Source organism: Tamandua tetradactyla, chromosome 5 (assembly GCF_023851605.1).
Source record: "Tamandua tetradactyla isolate mTamTet1 chromosome 5, mTamTet1.pri, whole genome shotgun sequence".
Classification (NCBI taxonomy): domain Eukaryota; kingdom Metazoa; phylum Chordata; class Mammalia; order Pilosa; family Myrmecophagidae; genus Tamandua; species Tamandua tetradactyla.
The window spans coordinates 174,268,210-174,278,742 of NC_135331.1; positions in this window are offsets into that span (position 1 = coordinate 174,268,210).

Below are 10,533 nucleotides of genomic sequence, written 5' to 3' on the forward strand. Positions count from 1 at the left end.
GTGAATCAGGGATGCACGGGTAGTTCAGTGTTAGAATTCTTACCTGCCATGTGGGAGATCCAGGTTAGATTTCCAACCCAAGCACTTCCCAAAAAACAAACAAACAAGCAAAACAAACAGAAACAATGAAACAAACAGAAATCCAACAAATGGTGCTGCAATAATGGGATACTCACATGGAAAAATAGTGAAATGTGACCACAACCTACAGCATATAAAACAAAAAGTGTGAATAAACCAAAATCTAAACTAAAAATCTAACAACTTAATGGTTATACAATTAACTTGGAAATTGTGTTGAATGCATTAGAAGAGCAAATTCTCCATACTTCATCTGTAAGAATGTCAGTGCTTATAAGTCTGAATTGAAATATTGTGTAATGTGATTAATAATAGTGATCTAGAATTATTGGAAAACCCTGAAAAGAGATGGAATTTTGCTTTGCATATTTTTAGGAAAGTCATAGGTGTTTTTTTTTTTTATATGCCTTATGGCAGGGTCACATTTCATTATTTTTCCATGTGAGTTTTCAGTTATTGTAGCACCACTTATTGAATTTTTGTTTGTTTTCTTGTCTGTTTGTTTTTGGGGGGAAGTGTACGGGATAGGAATCAAACCTGGGTCTCCCACGTGGCAGGCGAGAACTCTACCACTGAATTACCCATGCACCCCTGGAAGTCATAGGTTTTTGTCTTGTAAAAGAAAAATTTCTGAAGTTTTCCATTGCAGAACAAGGATGAAATAAAATATAAAGGTTCAATGTAGCTTAAAGTAAACGATGAAACACACTCAGAAGGCCAGAGATATGATGCTCTTCAAGTGAATTATGAGTCTAGTAACTGTAAATGTGAACTGCATAGTTTGCATTTTGAGGCAACGTTTATCATTCCATGATTTATAGAGGCCATTATGTTCTATATAACAGACTGGTTTGGAAGATTATTAGGCAATCTTACTACTTTCAATTTGGAAGGATGCATCCCTTTAAGGAGAAAACAAAGTCCACCAGTAATCCATACTCTATAAGAACTCTGATCTAAAGAAACAGTAGCTCCAGTGTAAAAAATCTGTGGCCTATAGAGTTTGAATCCTTGTGTATAATTTTCTGTGTCTCCTGGATCTCCAATAAAATACTGGCTAGCAATGTACTTGAACACAGTGATTTATCATTGGAACTTTGTGTTTTTGGGCCCATGTCTCAGTTTTTCCTCTTCCTGATGAGCTATTCATTTCCTTAGAATCGCATTACCTTTGCTATGTACTCTCTTGCTGAAAGTCTGTTTCCTTTTTGTGTCCTAAAACCCCAATCCCACCATCTCCTTCATGTAAGTTTGAGGTTTCAATGCTGTTAGTAGGTCTTAAAGCAAGATTAAAAAAAAAAAGAATAATCTTACAAATCAATTGTTTTAGTCTATTGCCCTCTACCTAATTGATGGAAATAGGTAGTCTAGCTTAAACTAACCACATAAAAACGTATGTGTATGTGTGCATTGCTTAATAGACACTGAAGGAACACAAAACCCAAATTCTGATTCAGTTCTATCTAAATTAAAAAATGACAAATTTTTCAGAAATTCCACTTATAATCCAAGAGGTGACTAAATTCTAAATTAATATAAATTTTAAAATCCCAAATATTCAGTTATGACCTACATTCAAACTCAAATCACATAATTATTACACATGGAATATACATACATTAACATATGTGTATTTAGAAATTATGAAGCATTTTTTTTTTCGCATGGGCAGGCACCAGGAATCGAACTCGGGTCTCCAGCATGGCAGACGAGAGCTTTGCCTACTGAGCCACCATGGCCTGCCTGTGTGAAGTTATTTTTAAAGCTAAATACTCTGTGGGGATTTATACCACAACTAATGATGAAGAGCAGATGTTGTTGTTTTGGTTGCTGTCAAAAACATGTGCTAGTGAATAAAAATCACACACACACACACACACACACACACACAAACCTAACCAAATATTACATTATAATTCCAAGTGTTTTTAACAATAAAAGCATGTTGCCCACCAGCTTCTGTTTTACCATTTGCTGTAACTTACATTGAAAATATTTCAACTGAAGCTAATTCCCCTGAGTTATTTCAACACTCTGATTCTCCAGTTTTCTTTTCTGTCCAAATACTGATTAATGATAGAGAACCTGCCATTACAATGGATTGGGAAAAAATGCACTGTGGGACTCTGGTTTGAGGATTGAGGCCATCTCACTGCTTTAAGTGCAGAGCTCACCAAAGTGCAATCCATTCAAAAGCAGCCAAACTAGAAACATCTTTTCCTTGTTTATGGATCTTACCATGTAGTTTTACTGATTCATAATGGAACTACAGCCTTTTTTATTCTGACAGTTTAAGCACCAAAAGAAAAATAAAACTGCAGCGTGAGAACCTCCCTCATAAATGACTTCATACGAAGGCTTCCTATCTACAAGTTCATATTAAGAGCCATATCTGGTCTGATGTCTGGTAAAGCACAACTTTTCCTGGCTATAACAAAAACTGTTTCAAAGAAAAGAAAGAAAATAAACTTGGAAATGGAAATATGGTGAACTGTTTTTAAGTAAAACTAGATTTTTATAAAATCAAAGAAAAAAATTTGCCTGGTAATTTTCCAGTATGCATAAAACTATCTTTATCTCCATAGTGAAAGTAAGCCATGATCACCAATATACATTCACATATTTTCCACAAACATGAAATCAGTACATTGATTAGACTATACAAGATCTTTGGAGAGAATGTGTACTTTTTGCATTGTAGATCATAAGCTCAAACAGTAATAAGAGACAACACACATTAATAGATTTATCAAAAAGGAGAAATAGCATTTAGAGATGCAAAACATCATTTTGAGATTTTCCAGGTACCATAATGATAGTTTTTCTTACCACTGAATATTCATGACACCTCATAAAACTAATGATAAACATAAAAATTGATGTGAACGTTTGACTAATCTGCTCTTATTTGTTTGGAAGAGCTGTAGTAATTGCCTGGTTTGTAAATTAAACATCTGCTATGGGAATAAACAAAAACATAACTGAGCATATTCAGATAAATTGAATCCACTCTGGTTCCATAAATTTATTATATGGGCTCATCAATTTTATTACACCTGAGTGCAGCATTGCTGCCAAAATCAATGCATTTATAGATGTCCTATTTGTAAGAATAAATGCTTTCTTTTTCTAATAAGGTGCAGATCTTATTTAGATCACTTTAAAGGATTGTTTCAATAACAGAAAACCTCAAGTGACTGACGCTATCCACCATATTGGTTGAACTTGAGCTGGAGTTCCACTACAGGACTCCTTACGGGTTTCAGTAAATTATTAAAATTAGCTCCATACTGCAGCAGCACATGTCAAACAAGATAACAATCATTTCACTTTTACACAATTAATCTGTCTGATGTTTGGCACAGTTACATTCTTCTAGTTTCCAAGCCTTAAAAATATAATGTACTGCAGAACATCTAGCCAGGTCAAGGGACACAATGAAAGACTGATAAATAGGCTTGCTGAAAATGTGTGCACCATGTCTTTGATGTAACAATATATATTTTTCTTCTGTAGGTAATCCCAAACAGAATCTGAAATGACTCAGCAATACCTGACTTTTGAAATCCATAAAGCATGATCCACATTATTCTGAGAAGTCTAAGACATTAATTAATAGCCAAAAACATATTGTGCAATGAGTCCACTGTATTAGGGAAACTGAATCAACAGGTGATATCTGTAACTATGAGATTTTTTAAAAGTGTCTCATGTAACTATGGGGATGTGCAAGTCTAAATTCTGTAGGGCAAGCTGCAAGTAGATAAATCTGCTAAAGGCCTTAGATGAATCCCCCAGGAAAACCTGGCTGACTGAAGTGGAAAGATATTCTTTCTTCTGACTTCTTTCTTAAAGCCTCCAACTGATTGGTTTAAATCTTTCATTGTTGGGACACTCTCCTTAGTTGATTGTAGATGTAATCAGTCGTAAATGCAATCAACTTACTAATAATTTAAGTCCAAGATATGTCCTCACAATAACAGACAAGCCAGTGTTTGCTTGACCAGACAACTGGGCACCATTACTTGGCAAAATTGATACAATAACCTAACCATCACAGTCCACCCCTTTGTCAACTTGGCAGCACTAAACATCACCTTAAACAATGCTTAGTCTCTGAACAAAAAATAGTAATAACAGACACATTTTTGCTTAGAAATATTCAACTCTTCTGTGTACAACTGGAGACTCCCTGAATCTCTCCAGAATAGGGGATTCTTAAGTAATATTCACTCTTAAACTCAATATCCTATAATTTAAATATTATGGCAACCACCTGGTTGAGTTTATGGTAATCCACTTTCATCCTCCAAGACCCACTTGTTTTCTGCACAGACCATGTAGGAATGTTGAATGGAGATGTCATGGGGATCAATATCCTTGCATCCTTCAAGTCTCTGAAAGTGGTAGCAATCACAGAAAACCCTCCAGAAATTCCTTATTGCTTCTGATTTACTATTTTTCTGGGTAGGTGCAGTTCTAGTGGCTTCCAATTGACCTTTCCTACCATAATAGCCCCTACTCCAGAAGTCAGGGAAGCAATGTGAGGGTTTTGCTAGTTGCTGAGTATGGCACTTGCAATTATGCATTCTGGAATTGGAGAAATAACCACAGAATAGGCCTGGGAACTCACTGGACCCACTATGAAAGGGATCTGAGCTAAAACTCCATTGACCACCTGACCAACATAAACTCCTATTCTGACTGATAGACAAGAGTGATGTTTTGTGTCTTCTGGAATTAATGTCACTTCAGAACAAGTGTCCAATAATTGATGAAATATCTGATCATTTCCTTTTCCCCAAATACACAGTTACCCTGACAAAGGGCCATAGGTCTCCTTGGGGAAGGCTGGGAAGAAGTTTAACAGTGTAAATTTTTGGCACTGTAACAGAATTCTTCCCCAAGAGGACCTAGCCTTACCTCATTCAAGGGGCTTTGAATCTATAAACTGTCTCAAGTCTGGGAATTGATTAAGAGGCATCACTCTCCATTTGGTAATTCAAGCTAGACTTTGGTTCACTGGAGCTAGAACTTCTGCTTCTACAGAGCACACAAGAATTTAGTAGACTGTTCATCTATTTTATTTCTAGGTACTCCACAATCTACTAGCCAATATCATGGGCCTCTGTGAGTCAGATCATTTTAACTGCTGCTTTGAGTCTGCTGTCCATTCTGGTAGTCACGTCCACCTTGTCTTTGGTCATTAAGTGATGCTACTTGTCTTCTGCCAACTTGGGATCTTATCAGTCCCATTGTGTTTAGGGATTCTAGCTCAGTGATAGTAGTTTACACAGTAATATATGACTTGCAGAGAAAACCAACTACAGAACTCTTCAGGTATGATGGAGCTACTCTCACAAATTTATTCCTCATAGTCCTGGAAAATGGTGTGCCCTCTGGACATTCCAGGGGTGTATGAGAAGTTGTTCCATGATAAATCCACTCTAACTTTCCAATATCTCTAAGCCTCTGGATCCCTTCATCTATATTATACCAGGGAAATTCTGGCATTTCAACTTCAGGTAACATTGGCTACCTTTTGATTCATGTTTCAGCCAACCAACCAAACAAACTTTTAATGCCCTTTCTAACCCCTTGAGCTATAACACTGAATACAAAATCCCTGTTTAATGGGCCCATATCATTAAATTCAGCCTGATCCAACTTTATATTCCTTCTAACATTATCCCACACCTGTAATATCCATTCCCATGCATATTCCCCTGAAATCTCTCTATAAAAATTGAATTGTAAAATTCATGAAGGTCTTTTGGAATATAAAATTTTTCCTCATTGGTCCCATTTTGTACCTCACCTTGTGGGGCCTGTTGAGACTTTAGTCTAGTCATGGCTCTGGAAGAAAAGAGGGGTAGTGGGAGTGGGTCATGAAAAGAATTAGCAGTGTCTTTCAAGCCAATACCTCAGGGCATTCCGTGGCAATTCATTTGGTGAAAAAGAAGATTAATTTCTGCAGACAGAAGAGTGAAGTCTATCTCCTCAAATGAGGTGGTTACAGGTTTAGCAGGCACTGAAGTGTTACCTCTCTGCAGGTAGAGGTTGAATTGCAGACTCCTCAAGGTCTACTGGAGGTTGGGAAGCTGTTTCCTCCAGGCAGCTGGAAGGCTGGAGGTTGGGTAGCTGTCTCCTGAGGGCAGGTTGGAGACTGTGTGATTATTTCCTCACTGCATTATAGATTAATCCTGCAAAGATATAGCAGAATCCAGGGTTTCAATGTTCCCACAGACATCATTATCAACCCGCATGTTCCCATTCCAATATTCAGGATTCAATACCTGTCCAATCAATGCCCTCACTTTAATAGCAGATACCTGTAAGATTAAGAACTTAGTTTATGTTGTAAATCTGTTTCTAGCACAATGAGACCTTGGATCTGGTCTTCAGAGCTCTCAAGTCTGCAACCATAGAAAATAAGATATTCTTTCAGGACATACATGGAAACCTTTACAATTTTCAAATGGTGTTTAAGTTACAAATCTGAAGATTTCAGTTCCTCCCCCTCTTTGATAAATGTATCCAGCATATCTATGAACAGCAAGCCAATATCATTATACCTTTCAACTCTACAAAACTCCATATAGGTGCCAAAAACACTGTCACCCTGAGCCTTGCCTCCTGTCAGCATATGTTCAGCAGAATCAAATGTTGATATTTTGCATACCTCTAGTGCCAAATCATGCCATAGACTATCAGTGCCAGCTTCATTATTGGAAATAGAGTCACTAGTGCCTTTGAATCTAATCAGAGTAGAAAACCAGTTGAAACTGTTTCTCAAGAGCCACTCCAAGTACAAAGCTATATTAGTCAGACTTCTGTAGGGAAAAAGAACCAAGAGGAGATATCTATACATACGAGGTTTTTAAAAACATCTCATGCAAATGCGGGGATGCATGGGTCTAAATTCCATACTCCAGGCCACAGGTTGGCAACTCTGCTGAAGGTCTTCGATGAATTCCCTACTAAAGCCTGGCTGGCTGAAGTGGAGAGAGAGATTCTCTCTTCTGACTTCTCCTTTAAAGCTTCCAACTGATTGGATTACATATCTATCATTGCTGAAAACTCTCTACTTGATTGTAGATGTGTTCAGTCATAGATGCAATCAACTTACTAATGATTTTAAGTCCACAAAATGTCCTTGTACTAATGGTTAAGCCAGTGCTTGCTTGACCAGACAACTGGGAACCATTGCCTGGCCAAGTTGATATATAAGTCTAGCCATCACAGTCCATTTAAAATTTTGCCTGAAGATGACACAAGCATGCTGACACATTAGATTCTGTTAGAACAGAATGAAAATTTTCCGTATCTAGAGATTGGTTTCCTCTAACCCTGACTAGCTGACCTTTCACCTGGCCTCCACTTTTCTCTCCAGAAAGAAGTCATTCCATCATTTGCTCAACCAGAAGCTCTGTAAGCTGAAGGAGGCCTTTGAAAGCTTGAGATGAAGAGATTCTCTTGACTGCAATTTGTCAGAAACTCCAATTACCTATTTTACTGAAGACTTCTCATTTCTATGCTTCTCCTATAAGCTGAGAATAAGCAAATAACTGCAGGATTCTAATCAAGGTCCCCCCCAGGACAGGGTTTCAGGGACTGAATAGCCCAGGTATCTAAAATGTAAAAGTATGATGAGAGAGAAAATCACCAAGATTTTTCCTATAAAACAAAATGATATACAATCTATAGATGCATGGACAGTGTCTTATAAGATGAAAGATAATTGGAAAGCTAAGTGTCACTGACTCAGAAATTTTGAAAATCCACATCACACCCAGCTAGAGACATTGGGCGAGAAATACCTATTCAATATTCATACTGTATAAGAAGCTTTGATTTAATAGTAACAATTACCTTAAAAGAGAAAATTCATCTTATTTTTAGTCTACTAGATATGCTTTTAATAGTATCTCAAATAGTTCTTGCTTAATTTTATGCTTCATAGTGGTGGTAGCAATTAGGAACAAGCGGTTTCCATTAGAGTTGATGGAAAAAATAAACTTTCAGTCTCCTATAACGAACATAACAGTACTCAAGTATCCCAAATACAGATTTAAGTCTCATTGTTATAAATGTATCTTGAGAGTAGGAAAAAAAAATAACATTCTCTCTTATCTTATTGCTAAAAAATGTGATTACTTGATTTCTACATCATAGCTAGCAAATAAACCATACCGAAAGATATATCATATTGTCTTTTGTGCACTAGCTAGTATTCATTTCACAAGATATCATACTTTGAACACTTCTATTTTTCCCTACTGCTAATGCATTTTTTCTTTTTTTAAAAATAGAATCAGTCATTTAATAGAACATCTGTTGCTTATTTTTGTGAACTCTTAAGATTTTAATGCTTGTCAGAGTATAGATTTACAATTTGCCTGTAGGTGAATGTAGCATAAAATATGATGCTTTAGGTAAGGTGCTGTAATAATTACACCATTTTATTTTTTGGAGAAAATGAAGATTTAAACAATGTATAGTTATTGATCATTTTCACTTGGGTGTTCAACTACTTTGCATTTATAAGACTTTTCTGCTCTGTGTAAAACAGATGAAACAGACGAAATCTGTTGATTTCAAACAGATGAAATCTGTTGACTGTTCTGTAATTATTTTTGGTGTTCTACCCTGTGTATGGCACTGTACCAAGAGCAGAGAAGAAAACTGTATAAGTGACAAATAAGGCCCACGCCCTCATGGAGCTCACTGTCATATGAGCAAGATCAATATTTAACCTTGGATTGTAACTGTAAGAGATCCTCTAAAAGGGCAGTGCTTCTTAAACTTTAATGTTTGATATATCTGAATCCTCAGAAAAACTTCTTGGAATACAGATTTTAGATCAGTAAATCTGGGGCCTAGCTAAGGTTTTGCATTTCCAGCAAACTTCCAAGTGACACCAATGTTCCATGCTAGTCCTATAGACCATACTTTGAGCAGCAAGAAGCTAGGGTGCTACAGAGTTTTCAAAAGGAAAAGGACCAACTTTATCCAGTTCAGTCGGCTTCTCTTAGATTGTGATGGCAACATTGAGGAGGAACAGAGATTATTAATGAATAGGGAGGGAGGGAAACTATTTTCTCTAGAGCATTTAGCAACTGTGAGTGCTCTGGGAGGATAGAAGCATGCCTGAGGTTCCAACACAAAGTCAGAGGACTGAGGGTTGAGGCTGATGCTGTTGGCAGAGGCCAAATTACTAAGGGGATATGGAAGGGACAAGAAGGCATAGTGCAGAGAGTGTAAAAGTCAAGAATTGGGAAAAGTTTGAAAAATGGAGTTTTGAAGTCATAAATAGAGAAGAGGAATACAGTTGAGGGTCATGGTTTCAGAAACGTTTACTGAGGTGGTCTTAAAGGTTGAGAGTGAGAAGGAGGCCTCAAAAATTAAAAGAATAGCTTGAGGAATTCTGAGAACATAGACACTGGAAACAAAGGGAGGGAAGGGTGAAAGAAGCATTCAGATGGAAATCTAAATGTCACAACGGTGAGGGTAATGATAGAACACTAAGCAGGGGAAGGCGAGACCAGGTATAAAATGGCCATCTCTAAGCTGTACACCAGGGACCATGGTTAGGTAACAATGAGTGAGAGAAAACACTCTTAGTGCTTAGGAATGAAAGTTGAAAGTTTTGAAGCCTGTCTTCTGGCATTCAAGTCCTATCCCAACATCTTCATGGCACTGTAACTGTGAGCCATATTCTTTTTTTTTTTTTTTTGCATGGGCATGGTCCGGGAATTAAACTCGGGTCTTCAGCACAGCAGAAGAGAATTATGGTACTGAGCCACCATTGACTGCACACCATGAGCCATATTCTTAATCTCTCTGTTCATCAGGTTCCTGATCTCCAAAAAGAGATAACCTAAGCATCAGCTTCTGACAGTTCTTGTGAGGATTAAATGTAAGAGCATTTTAAAGGGCTTCCTCAGAAACAGAAAGTAGCTATAAATGCTATTATTATTTGTGTTCTTCCACAAATCTCATATTTTCAATTTCCTGACAAGAACGAAATTAGTTTTATCCAATAGGTTCTCTGATCTAAATATCTCATTTGAACAACTCTATTTAAATATATAAATAACAAAATTAGGATCATTCTATTTTCTGTTACAAAGCTCTTGTCCTGATGTCTTCATTATTCACCTCTCTTCTTAAATAAACCTGTTCTCTGTACTTTGCTATCCTTCTATCTCTGTATTTCCTAAATGTAGCCACGGAAACAAAACTTATTGACGATATAATAACTTTAAATCCTTTCATTTTCAGTGGTTGTTTAGGACAGTTGTGGCAGAAATAAAAATCTTCCACATATATCAGTTCTTCCCTTCTCCTAAAATTGGGCATTGACAGTTGCTTAAAATTAAGTCTGCCTTTCCTGGTTCCTCTGTTGCAGAGTGTGGTTATGCGACTAGAAACCTAGCCAATGAGACACAC